A 13,785-nucleotide genomic window follows, 5' to 3' on the forward strand; every position below is an offset into this window, starting at 1 on the left:
GATTCCAGCGATCAAAACCATGTACTAAGTGATTCCTCAGACGCCCAAATGGCTCCCTGAGCAAGACTCCCATTGCAATTTCCTGGGTAAATCAATACCACTAAAAAGCCACGTCGAAAAGAACCTGTGTCCTTTAAAGGCTTGCCCATGTCTTGTTTTTCCATACCTTAATTAGTTAAGAATAGAGATTCATGAGATTTTTGCAATATATCATTGCATAAGAGTGTCTATGACCCACAGCACAGAGGAAAAAGAGGCATTATTTCTGAATGAAAATTTTTAGCATTTTGCAGGAACATGTTAGTGAATTGATTTTAGTTATTAAATTATCTGATATCAATAATATATCAAACTATGGTTATTCACCAATTCTTCTGTAAATATAAATTTTGTTTGTTCAATTATCTGGTCAATACAAACATATAACATAATCTTGTTTGGCCAAAGCCCATCTGCATCAATCTATATAAACTGGAACCACCCTTTTTTCATGATGACCATTTAGAAATTGATGTAATTCATGTGAAAATTGTTTTTGTTTTTTTCAGGTTTGCATATTTTCAGTAATCAAGCGGCTTATATCTGTCAGAAAGGTTCCTTATTTCCTACTTTTTCTCCTTGATGAATAACAGTAACATTGTGATTAGTTTTAAAATGATTCTGTGCAAATAGACCAATAAAAATACAAATTCATATCAGAATATTGCTGTGAGATTAAAGATTAAAAGACTGACACAATAGGCTCATATACTGACTATGGCAAACACATCACAGGTCTAAAGGGATGATTGAAAAGCACTAATTATTTTCCCCCATCATTAAGCAGCATGTGAAATTACTAACATGCTTTATTCTACTGAGATGGTAACATTGCACAGCCCGGGTTGCCTTTTGTGTCGCCATCGTTAATTTAACCTCAGAGCAGCTCCAAAGTCCCTTCAGTTAATCGCATTTGTCTGAATAGGGAGTCTACAAGTCCTCAACTTCACGGTTATTTCAGGAGGATTTATCACTCCTCTAAATCCCGCAGCAAGATCCAAATTCACTACCAGTCATGCAACCTGAAATGTTTGACTGTGTGCCCGCTTTGTAGAGGAAGAGGCCTTTAAAACAAGATGAAAATCACCGTTATTCCAGTATTATTCTTCTGTGAATTTACAGCGAGTTTATAATTGAAGTAGGCTATGGTAATTTTGTACGATTTCATGTCAGTTATTGCCTACCAAAATAAAATCTTTTGACTTCTTCTCTTAGCATAAATAAAAATGTATCGGTTTTAACGCACGAGATTAGACTGATAAAAGTAAAAGAAGATAAAAGCAGGTGCAACGTAATAAAGATTGCATACCACAAACCTCCAGAATGATCTGAAATACAATATATCAAAATAACATTTAATTTATTTAAATTGTAGTGGTGGGTAGTTGAATTTTGTAATGTTATACTAATTATTTTTATTTTGACGACTTTCAACCTGTTCTGGCTATTTATGGCTGAAGAAGATGGTTTAAAAAAAAAATCTACCACATCGCATTGGATTTTATTTACTGAATTGCATTTACATTTGTTTTCTGATTTTAAATCGGCTAATGCCTAAAAGTGTAGAACTGTGGAGCATTTTTTGCATCGAGTATTAATCACATCAATATCTTGTTATTTAAGCGAGTAACGTGTAACATGGCCTCCTGTAAAATGTAATCTCCCAGCTTTTCTCTTTTTTTATGCGTCATTTTCCCTGACTTCCAGAGAGACTGTTTAGAAGCTGTAAAGCATTAGAATTAATGGTCTAACTGTAGTAAAACTGCATCATGTAAAATGTAGTTCATACCTTCCTCCGAGTCCATCGTTGTGCGTCATATCTGAGGCTACAAACTGCACTGAAGTCGGACCCATCAGACATTTGAACCTATCATTATTATTTTAAGGGTTTCCCACTATTAAAGTCGTGTTGAAGCAACACAAGCCTCCGGTCCGTGTTGCCCGCAGCAGGACTGCAGAATTACAATGAAACAAAAGAAATCCAAGCGGCGTCCTGAACTTCCTGAGTATCAAATGTCAACTTCAGCCCTGCGCTCCTCTCCTCTCCTCTCTCCTACCGGTTCCCTCTCTCTCCGAACTCAACCTCCTCCCTTTTACCTGCGCGTCTAGGCTGCACACTGACAGGAAGAAAGGTGCTCCGTGCACCTTTTTAAAGGCACAGACACACGCAGGAGCGACAACAGGTTTCTCTGTGTGTGGAGAAACTAGACCCTCAAAAATGTGCATGAGCTTAAATAATTTGCATTTAACTTATGAGAAATATTGCTGCGATGACCGATATCAACATTATGTCAATTTGATTTTTTTGATTTTATATTTTTTAAGTTGTATATATTTAGTTAGGCTAGACCTCTGCATTTTTCAATTGCATCCACAGTAGCATATGAATCGATTATTTATCCTTTTCAAAAAGAAACGCACATTAGGCCTACCCTTCAAACAGTAGCCTACTCTCTCAGTGACAAGCTTCTCTTTCAAAAGCACAGTCTCAAAGGGGAGCCTACTGAACATACCGCTGAGTACCTGTGTTCATAATAGTGGACGTTTTTCCCCCGAGCAGAAGCTGGAGTCATACAGCTGCCATCCAGTCTCCCCCCACCTGCTTCAGACTGCCAGTCCAGTCCAGGGATTTGCCCGGTAGAAAAGACACATTTTTCAAGCATCTCACTGCACATCAAACCGGTAATCCAAGCGCTCTGCGTCTCTCCTGCTCTGCTGCGTTCATGGCCTCTAGCGGCCTACCTGAGTCTGGGCTCTTTAAGGTGGATCTCTACGAAGAAGGCGAGGAGACCTTAACAGTGGTGCTGTTTTTAGCCTAACCCGTGGACTGCTGCAGTCTGAGCAGATGAGGGCTGGTTTTGTCTCTCCGGATTAAACGATTTCCTGACTAATAATTTGGACCAACCCCCTCTTTAGACTGTCCTAACCCGAGAAAAGACAAGCACGCTTCTCCACTTTGAACACCAAGATAACTCCATTTCTATTTTATTTTGTATAATTCGATTTTTTTATATTAATTTATATTCGGCCTTTCAAACAAGAAAAGAACGGTTGGGTAATAAAAGGGCGTTTACGTTTACAGTGGGTATTTTGATAACATTTTCAGAGCTTGGCTATTTCAGGTCATACACACATTTAATTCTCAATGGATTTTAGTGATCTGAATTTCGCTTTATATAATTTTCATTTTTATAAATGACAATGGCCCTCACAGGCCTGATGCCCGTTTTTTTTTTTTTTTGTCGTATTTTATAAAAAGGCCTTTAAGGGAAGAGAAGAGGCCTGCAGGCCTGTGGTGTGTGCAGAGGGCAACAGTGTCGCCTACCGTTTACCTTAGCAGCACCTGCAGACCACAATGCTTTCTCTATGAAGAGAGAGAGAGAGAGAGAGAGAGAGAGATTTTCCTGGTGGTGAGAGCTAACATGCTAGACCATTAAACAAATACCTATATAATTACTGGAGTAAACAGAAGACTAGATCGCTCATTAATGTCCAGTGCAACATGGCGCGCGCTGTATTTCCAGACATTAAACCACCATACATCAGACTGTTTGGCCTCATCTTCCCAGCCCCCATCCCGGGATTAGTTTTAGTCGGCCGATGCTGTTGAGGCTGCAGTTCTTGGGTCGAGATGCTGCCGGATCAAATGACCATGTCCAGATGGCTAATGATTATCAAATAGCCTACTGCATTTAAAGCCTGCACTAGTAGTTACTCTGCGCAGATTGCATAACATTTCCTGTCCGAGGAAAGCAGGAAAAATACCTTTGCTATAATGCACAAATACAGGCTTGCGAGATATCGTTCAGTCTGCTGCATAGATAAGTCTTCATATTTCGTTACTGCCTTGGACAGCCTACCCCTGGTTGACTATAGTCTATCATCAAAACCCAAACCATACAACCTGATGTGGACCTGATGGAGAACGGGTGCATGTGGCTCGCCCTGACAGGAAGCAGCAGCATCTTTCCGGGCCCCAGGGGAGCCTGAGTGTGGCTCCTCATCATCTCATTCCCTCCCCAGGCCCCACGCCGGACTGCGCACCACCGGAGGGGCCCGGGCTGAAGTGAGAGCCCGAGCTGTGTCCCTAGATCACGTTTGGGTGCCTAATATATGAGGGCGAGCTCTACCCATGCTCCTCTACGATGACCAGCCAGAGTCCATTTACCTGCTGTTGATAATTAAGCAGATAACTAGGTGAACAAAACTCGTCTAATATTTAGAGTTGGTGGCGCTGGGTTTGGTTACACTCTTTTCAGAGTGAATAGCGACAGTGAAATCGATCCGAGGTGACAAGTCGCCGCTGCTCAGCGTTGAGGAGCCGGAGCCCGGAGCTCTCCAGCCTTGACGTGGTTTCCACCTGGAAAAGCTGAAACTGGAGCCGCGGATCATCTGTATGACAGGCGGGCGTGTATAGGAGATGAGTAGCCCTCGATGAATATTTAAAATATTCATTTGGTTCGTATTATCGCGCCGGAGCCAGATGACACAGGTGCCAACGGAGAGATCAGATGGACGCTGTGCGTTCGTGCCGCCACCCGTGTCCCGTGAAGAGATCTGGGCCATACGATAGGACGCTGGATGAAATTAAATTATAATGCGGCAAGATTTAGTCTACTGCTCATAAAGAAAAAACTAAATGGCAATAATAGAGATGCTCCGGAACAAACGAGGAAGCAGAGACCATATTTTATCATAAATGCTCAAAGGGTAATTGAAAACCACAGAACTTTATAAGCATAGAGTTTATATGCTAGAAGAGAAGGTGCTGAATAGTTTCATCAAACCTCGGCAAATATATTTACATCTGATACAGTGATTAATACTATGGATCCAGTTATTGTTCTGAATATTGGGTATAAATAAGTAAAATGACAGGACTGTAAAATAAGACATTTTCAATAATATTAAATTAAACAAGAGTAGTGGTCACTAGTTTCCATGGGGGAAATACTAATTCAAAACTCATTTGATATGAAATTACATTTTAGCTCCTAACTTCTGCAGAGGATTACTGAATTGGGGATTATTCACTGCCTTTGGCACATGCAGCACAGTTACTCAGGAAAATAAAACACTATAAAGATGACAGTAAAAATAAGGTCATGAAATAAGGCCAACAATAATACATGTCTGACAACCCCGTGTGTTTTCATAGGGATGCAGAATATTGGAAAAAGCAGATGTGGTCAGAGAAGGACTGATCAAAAACAGGCCAATATTCATGTTGAAAACCCCTTCTGCAGGGTCTCCTACACCACAGCGACCACCAGCACTGTCTCTCTGCTACAGCCAAGAGGTGGATGTGGTGGGTGGGGGCCATGTTAATCAGTGGGTCATATATTAGTAAAGATCCCGGGATCATTGTATTGCTGTTGCACCACCACCACCTCCTCATCCACCCCCCACTGTGCCACTGAAACAGAGCTTGTAACCCGAGAGAGCCCATTGCCTGCCACCCAGCCCCAGCATGAGAAACTCAACACACCGCCTGCGTCTTGGTGGTGGTTCACCCAGATTGGTTGACAGGCTGTCAGCTTAGAAAAGTAGGGAATTAGCAGGGGAAAAAACCGAATCAGATATTTCAGGTGTCCTAGGTCATATATGGAACCCAATACATTTTTTAATTAAATGAATGAACATTCAGGATTACTTGAAAAGGAAGTTTTTTGCAGCTCTCTGACTAAAATACTGCAGTGTAGATTTTTAGGGGCCTCAGGTCATAAAACAAGCCATGATGGAAAATGCCAACACAGATTTATATAAAATATAACCTGTGCAACTGGAGCCTATATTAAAAAACGTACGCATACGGTAGATTTGCAGCTAAAAGCTTTTCTATGGAAAACACCGCAGCCAACAGTGATTGATCATAACTTGCAGCAGACAGTCTATGAGCCTAATGTGGAGCCTCAGGGCATCGTAATGCCTTAAAAGGCCACAGTGGCACAAGTCACCTGACCACCCTGCTCTGTGTAGACCAATCATATAGCTGGCGTATGGCTATGGCATTACGTCATGGAGGCCCGCAGTTTGTCTTGACCAACGCACTGCGGATAAAACAGACGCTTTAAATATTTCATTGAGGATCTCAGGTTGCTGGACTTCTGGAGGTCAGGACTGTGGAGAGACAGAGAGCCTCGTCCTTTCCTGCCTCAATCCTAGGCAGTAGGGTGAAAACAAAGGGTTGGGCTTTTTAAAGTGTCTATTATAAACAATAGTTCTCATACCATGGGTTGTATCTCAGAAAATGTTATTTATTAAACTGAATACTCATCACAAGGGATGCAAAACTGCTGCATAATGGCAGGTGTCACAAGAAGCATTTGTACCCCCCATATACCCAGCTAAAGGGGCACCACACCAATCTTTACACATAAAAGTCAGTTTACACGTCATGGTTAGTATACGGCATGTGAAAAAGCTGTATATATCATTCTGAGGTTTCCTAACTTCCTAACTAAATTGCTGGAAAACTCCTTTAATTTTTACCCACCGTATGTGATTCAGTTTGAGGCAAGGATCTGAACATGTCTGCCCTTATAAGAGTCATCTCTTCTCTGCAGAATCATTTTCTTCGCAGGCCTTTTGTTGGCACACAAATGCATGTCGATCACATTCCTGGCCGGGACGAAGACCCTCTAGGGCTCTGGTCTGGACACGCTGGAGCTTGTGGGCCTGCACAGGATTTATAGTACACAGAATGAGGCGTGAATACAGGAAGAGTACAGAGTAATAATATACTGTACGGTAATTCAATCCAACTTGTTACTATACAGCCTAAAAATGATCATAGAGGTATGAAAAAAAAAACTGACAATGTTGAGAATGATTAAACACAAGTCACAAAATTTGTTTTTAATCTAAGGCTATTGTAGTGATTGTATTAACAGAACCAAAAGCACCAAAACCTACTGTAAGCACAGTATTCATTCATCCAAACATTTGAGAAATATCAGACTGGAGAGTAATTTCATGTCTCAGCACTGCTACAGAAATAAAGACAGGCAGGAAGAGAGAGCAGATTGCTGCGTGACAGAATACATTTTTCAGAGGAGAGAGGATTAAACAGCCTTATGTCACAGCATTTATTTTCCCCTGCTGTGATTATACAGAGGGGGGTTTTCAGCTCAGGATAGAGGAGATTGGACAAGGCAGTGCCCTCATCTGGTCTGTTTGGGAAACTGCAGCCATCATTACATGTGGAAGCTGCCCTCACAGCAAGGTTAATCTCACACAGTCCAATGTCCCCTCCAAAATAAAACCTGCCAGTATAGCTCAGATGTTTAGCAGATTTGGCACACATCACTGTAGTATACAAGACTTATGCAATGCTGTATACAAACCCAACCAACACTTTGAAGGACTAAGGCACCACTCACTGAATGTGACAGGGAGAGACTGATTCTGTAGTCATTCAAGTAACTCAAGGAAAAGTAAAGGAAGTTAGTTGTCAGTCTGTGTTTTTGGATGACTGCAGTCATTCATCACCACTATTTCAGCATGGAAGGACTGGGGTAACCAGTCTCATTCTCAAGTTTCACAGCACTCCACTCACAGGGATCATGGCAGACAGTAGCCCATATTGTACAGGACTGGTGGGGAGAAATGACAGGAGTGTAGTGCCATACTGACACCTTGTGGAAGTGCTGTTAGTACAGGATTTTTTTTAAGGAGCCAACATGTTTTTATCTAGATTCAGTGTGTGGACCAATCTACCAGAATTGAATAATCAGAATTCAAATTGTGTTTGTTTGACCTAAGTCCTGGGTTATTCAACTGAAATCAAAATGCTTGATTATTCTTTTGACCCAACCTTGAGTGAAATTATCTGTTGCTGGGTTACATATTACCCATACACTGGGTTATTTCCTGTCTCATTGCCTTGATATTTTTATAATTAACAACAATAGCAACAATATATTATACAACAATTATTGTTGTGTACTTTATAATTTCCAATAATCATGCAAACACTCTCTACAAAAAGTGGCCACTGTAAATTTGCGTTTAATGACATTTGACAATTTTTCTGCCACAAGTGATTATGCACAAATACAAATGTACATAATATACAGACACTCCCAGCCGGGGTGGCACTGCTTGGCGTAATTGATGTCAAAGACGAGGAAAGATTTGAAACAAACGTCTACAGCCCCCAGCAAAGAGTCTACTTCACTTGTATGGCCTGAAATAATGGTGAAGGCCTGGCACCTCATCACCGAGGCACAAAATGTGCAGGATCCGTTGATTTGTTTCTGCATTGTGCAAATATTCAACCATGTTGATCCCCGCGTTATACATCAGTCACTTAGTGTTGCAATTTAGATCTTGTGTATTTAAGTTATCAAGTTTAAATATCAAAATGCAAAATGCAAAAAAAATTCTCACAGTCTATTGAATGTGGCTCCTATATGAATACACAGGATATGATGAACATCTTTGGTGATAATTAGAAGGGCTGTAGATAAACCACCAGACCAAATTTAGCCATCATTAACTTCAGTCATATCATCAGAATGTAATGCTAGCCTTAAAATGTCTGACTACTGTTAGTGGCACTGCAGTACTTAGCTTCATGCTAGCTTTGTATTCAATAAGTTAGTAGCTAATGTTATTGACGTTTTTCAATTTTATCTTACCATTAAATTTATGAAGACCAAGATTACAGCTAATGTATCTGGCACTGTGTAATGTAACTTAGTGCTAGCCTTTGACCACGAGTTAGTAGCTAAAGCTAGCCTTGGAATATTCAGAGGTTAGGAGGAGCTAAAGCTATAGCTATCTTTGTCATTGTAAGGTCCAACAGTTAGCAGCTTATGCTAGCCTCATGTCCAAATTTCTGCACTTCAGCAGCTAGTGCTAGCCTTATAATTATGTTAGTGACACTGCACTTCTTAGCTTCATGCTAGCCTTGTTTTCTATAAGTTAGCAGATAAGGCTACTGACATGATATTTTATCACTAAACTTATGAATTTAGCAGCTACTGTCACTGTTTAATAAACTTAATGCTAGCCTTGTAATATGTAAAGCTTATTCTAGCCATTTAATACTCAGAGGCTAGGGAGAGTTAGCTAGCAGTTAATGGCACTTGCCCTTGTGTTTGTGTGTACAGAAACTTTGAGAACACAAATCTCATGTTTTATTTAACCAGATTTCCACCTTAATCCTAAACACTGGAAGCACTTTTGTTTTTTTTATGGTTAGCATTGTGTTTTGTTACACTTACAACCACTATTTTTTGTCAAATAGATGTAGTTTTACTATACTTAATTGGTTTAATGTGTGTATTTGATCCTTCACACTTACCATGCATTCCAGGAGTTGGGTTAGTTTAGGGGGCGGCAGCCAAACACTCCCCTGTTTTATGCTCTTGCTGATGTCATCACACATGTGAGGGGTTATACCATGACTGTTGGAGTGATCATAAGTTTAATATAGCCTACCTTGTAATAAGTATTTGTCTGATTTGAAGTAATTATACTGTTTGTAACAAAATTACAATAAAAATATTATTGGACTGTTGACGTTTACTGATAAAATTAACTTTTAGTCAATTAATCGTTTTGAGTGAGATAAAGTCAGAACCCCTGCAAGAAGTTTGGTTCTGCCCAGGTTAATTGTTCAGTAGAGAAAGGGACTATATAAGCAGTTTTTGTGAGCTGAGAGAAGGATGTCTGTGCAGTTATGAGTGTTATGGTCGACATGTAACGCCTAATGCAACTGATTTACCCTGACTTTAACTTTGTCATAAGTTAGAAGCTGAAGCTATTGAATTATTCTTCATTTTAACAGGAAAATAGACGTTTAATGTCAAAACCTAGCTGCTGATGTAAATTTGACATTTTATTTCTTGCATAACTTTTACTGTTTCATTTTCATTTTTCGTTATATTTGTGATGGCCATATCTGAGTAATATGGTGGCCAAAGTTATCAGCTAATGTTACTGTCACCTTTTCATTTTACCTCAACCTTGAATCAGTGTAAGCCAAATGAAGCAGCTAAAGCTATTGAATAGTTTTCATTTTGAAAGGAAATTTCAAGCTAATGTAACTTTGACTTTCTCAAATCTTAGTATTCGATTGTTGATCACCAAATTACCAGCTAATGTTAATGATTTGTCTAATTTTAATTGTGTGTGGTTGGACATATCAGCAGCTAATGATGTTGAAAATATTATATTTTAACTAAATATTAGAATTAATGGCCAATTTAACAGGTAAGGTTATTGACAATCTTTCACATTCACTTTTGAATCATAACGCTGTAATTTTTTTCATTTTATTTTACTAGTGAACTGAAAACACTGGCAGGTAAAGTAATTGTCACAATTTCATTTCATATCAATTTTAAATTTAGCAGCTAAAGTTACTGAAAAGGTAATGAGATTTTATTTTATCTAAACATTAAATTTGTGGTGGCCATAGTTTGATGTTATTGAAAATATGACATTTTATCCATACATTATAACTAATGGCCAACTGAATGAACAAGCAGCTTGGTCAAAGTAACCCAACCAACTGGTGCGAATGAACCACTCAAAACACCTTTGACCCAGCATGAGCAACAATGTGTTTACAGATTTTAAAGAGTGCAGTGTCTTTGTATGCATCCCTCAAGACTTGCTAATCATTTATTTCACTGCTCTTGCTCTTGGCAACCAGCTCTGACTGTGATGGAAAATTTGCCACACCAAAATGAGGGGAAATGATAAGATAAGGAACCCAAAGGATACATGTGAAACTCCATGTTAAATTTCTGCAGTGTGATTCTAATATCATTCATATTTCAACAACATTTAAGAACAGACCATACAGTAAAGTACACAGGGTTTGGCTTCAAATAGATGAGTCATCAGTCTCAGACAGACCATTTATACACATTGAATGTTTTATTAAAAAAGAAGTTATAACAGTTTATTTTATACACAACTATTTATGAGGTTATAAGCCTATTAATAGAGAGCATTTGTCTTTTTGACAAGCATGCCCACTTCACAATGCAAAGAAAAAAACAAGAGGAGGGCAAAGAGGGTGATAAAAATAAGACCAAGGATGGACTTTTTAAAACAAAAAATAAACCTTTTTACTTTTAACCCTCAAGTATCACACACTAGGTACCAAATACAGAGTTTTTATAAAAAATCTGCCTTTTTCCATGCTGTATGTGCCTGCTAAATCCCCTGATGGCAGCAGTAGGCCAGCACAGGGCACAAATCCACACAAGCACAAGACAGAATGGGAGGTGTGCACCAAAGCGAGCCTCGCCTCCACACCAGAAGCATGCAAGTGCACGAGGAGACAGTCAACACACAGGGGAGGTGATATTACAGGATCAGGCTGCTGGCTCTCTGCAGCTGTGCTGATAAAATGGAGAATGGGCCCTGGATGTCCTGTCTATGGATTAATGATAGACCAGTCCATTCAGTAAACTCAGGCCCTTCATCCTTATTGTATCTGGCGGGGTGTGGGGGAGTGTGTAAGTAAGGTTGTAGGACTATGGCTCTATACTGGACTTTCTCTGCAGGTCTGCAGTTAGAATTATGAGGCCCCATCAATTTCACCATGTGAAATCTAGTTATCTGCAGTCACTGTTTAAAACTGTGGGTAGTTAAGACATTGTTATCTGTAAGCCTGTGGTCTTAGAGCAGAAGAGGTGGAGCGGAGAAAGTCAAAAGGAAGTTAAATAAAAGTACAATAAACATGTTTTTCCATGCGTTTTCAAAATCAATTTAGAATTCAGGTTGCAGTGGGAAGCATACTCATTCACGGGTTTGAGAACATTTTCTTTAGTTCTTGAGTTAAAGACAACCTGAAACACAAAGACAGTAATTATTTCTTGAAACTGAGTAAAAGTGTAGGGATTAAAACAAGAACCAGGGAGGCCACTGAAGAGATCAGATGGTTGTCATGTTTACGAGAGCAACACCAGGCCACAGCTGAGTATATCATCAATTTATTGCCCAGCAGATGCAAATAATGCTGAAAACCAAACCTATGATTTTACTCCAACACAAGAATCTTGTTTCTGAAAAAGACAAAATATCATTAGTTCCCTGTTGCACCACTGCATAATAATGTGCTATTTTATTACAATTCTCAACTCAGATATACTGTATTTTCAGCACTCAAGTAGAATACTGCACAAATGTAAAGTAAAATAAGAATTCCAATCTGAATTTCTTAAAACAAAAAACTCAAATTTCAAGTTCTCATCAGTGTGATATTTAAACTGAACCATAACTTACAACAGTGGCACTTAATGATCAAGATTAAAAACAAAAAAAGGTTTCTTGAAAGAATAAATACACATTGATAGGCAGCTTAGACAGAAAGTATGAGCCAATTGTGAAACTGTGAATCTGCATACAGCCTTAAACGGTTTGTTCTGTTTGAATGGATGTGGATCCTAAACCTCACCACAAACACTCTCAGCACGTTAAACATTCACATAGCTTTATACTGCCTTGAAACATTTTAAATGTCACCAAAAAAAAAAAAAAAAAAGAAAAGAAAAAAAAAAAAAAGTCAGCCCGGCAACAGTTGAAATGGCTGCATCCTGCCAGAAGCTAACGTCCAAAACTTCCCCCGGATGGATGAAAGAAATTATTACCCTATAACTTTAACCAGTCAAACTCTTCTGATAAATACTGGAAATTAAAAAGAAACTGAGGAAGTATCACTGTTCTAAATCTGCATTCAAATGTGGTGATCACTTTGGGAGCAGAGCTGTGGTTTTAAATCATGTTTTTTGGAGAAAATCCAATATCTCGAAAGGGGCTGGACCACATTTTTGATTTCTGTACAGTTAGATCTATCAGGCTCACTACAGGTTAAATGTCACCCAAGTTTGAAATCACTCACACTCATCTGTACAATTCTGAATCTGCGAGAAGAGGACAAGCAGGCACGTCTATGGAGTATCTTACATATAACCACACAACAGACACTAACTAAAGGTCAGATGAGCAATGAATGCTTTATCAGGTAAGCATACGAAACTAGCTAACTCTATCTGTAATACAACCATATAGCATATGTTGTTTAGTTGAAGTCACCACCCAGTAAAACTAACTATCCTGACATGTCAAAAACACAGTTCAACAAATATTAGCATGATTTCCATCCTTTCAATACCTTATGGGTGAAAAATGTTAATCACTATGCAAGATACAACCAAAATGTATTTCAAACCTGAGCCATAAAAGTCTAACAAGCCTACATTAGCTCAAATACACCCAATGCCACTCAGCCCTGGGTAATTCCCCTAATCTGCAACAGAGTGAAAATTTCGATGTCAAATCACAATTTGCACAGGACAGATTGCAGGAGGAGGAGAAAAAAAAACTGTAAAAACAATGTGCTTCACTAGTTATTTTTGACCTTGATGGCTTTTTGGAAACATGGTTTTGGGGACTTCTTCACTAGGTCACAGGAGAGGCACAGAAGAGGGAGTTGCGATCCGAGGTAATAAGGTGACCTCCGGAGTATGACTCGGCTTTGAATCTCCCACTTGGGATCCACAATCTACCAAAAAGCAGCCAGTGATTCTTACTGCAATTTACCAAGTGAATACATTTCAAGGTTTTCTAGGTAGTTTGACTGCCATGTCAGCCACGACAAGCAACACTCGGTCAGTGTTTCGGGCTCAACACTGAGTTTTCATGAGGCTACAGAGAGGTGTCTTATCACTGTACAAGGTAGATGCTGTACATAAAAAAAAAAAAAAAAAAATCCAAACATGT

Source organism: Seriola lalandi, unplaced genomic scaffold (assembly GCF_002814215.2).
Source record: "Seriola lalandi dorsalis isolate HSWRI2012SDOR001 ecotype SW California unplaced genomic scaffold, Sedor1 jcf7180002054765, whole genome shotgun sequence".
NCBI classification, from domain to species: domain Eukaryota; kingdom Metazoa; phylum Chordata; class Actinopteri; order Carangiformes; family Carangidae; genus Seriola; species Seriola lalandi.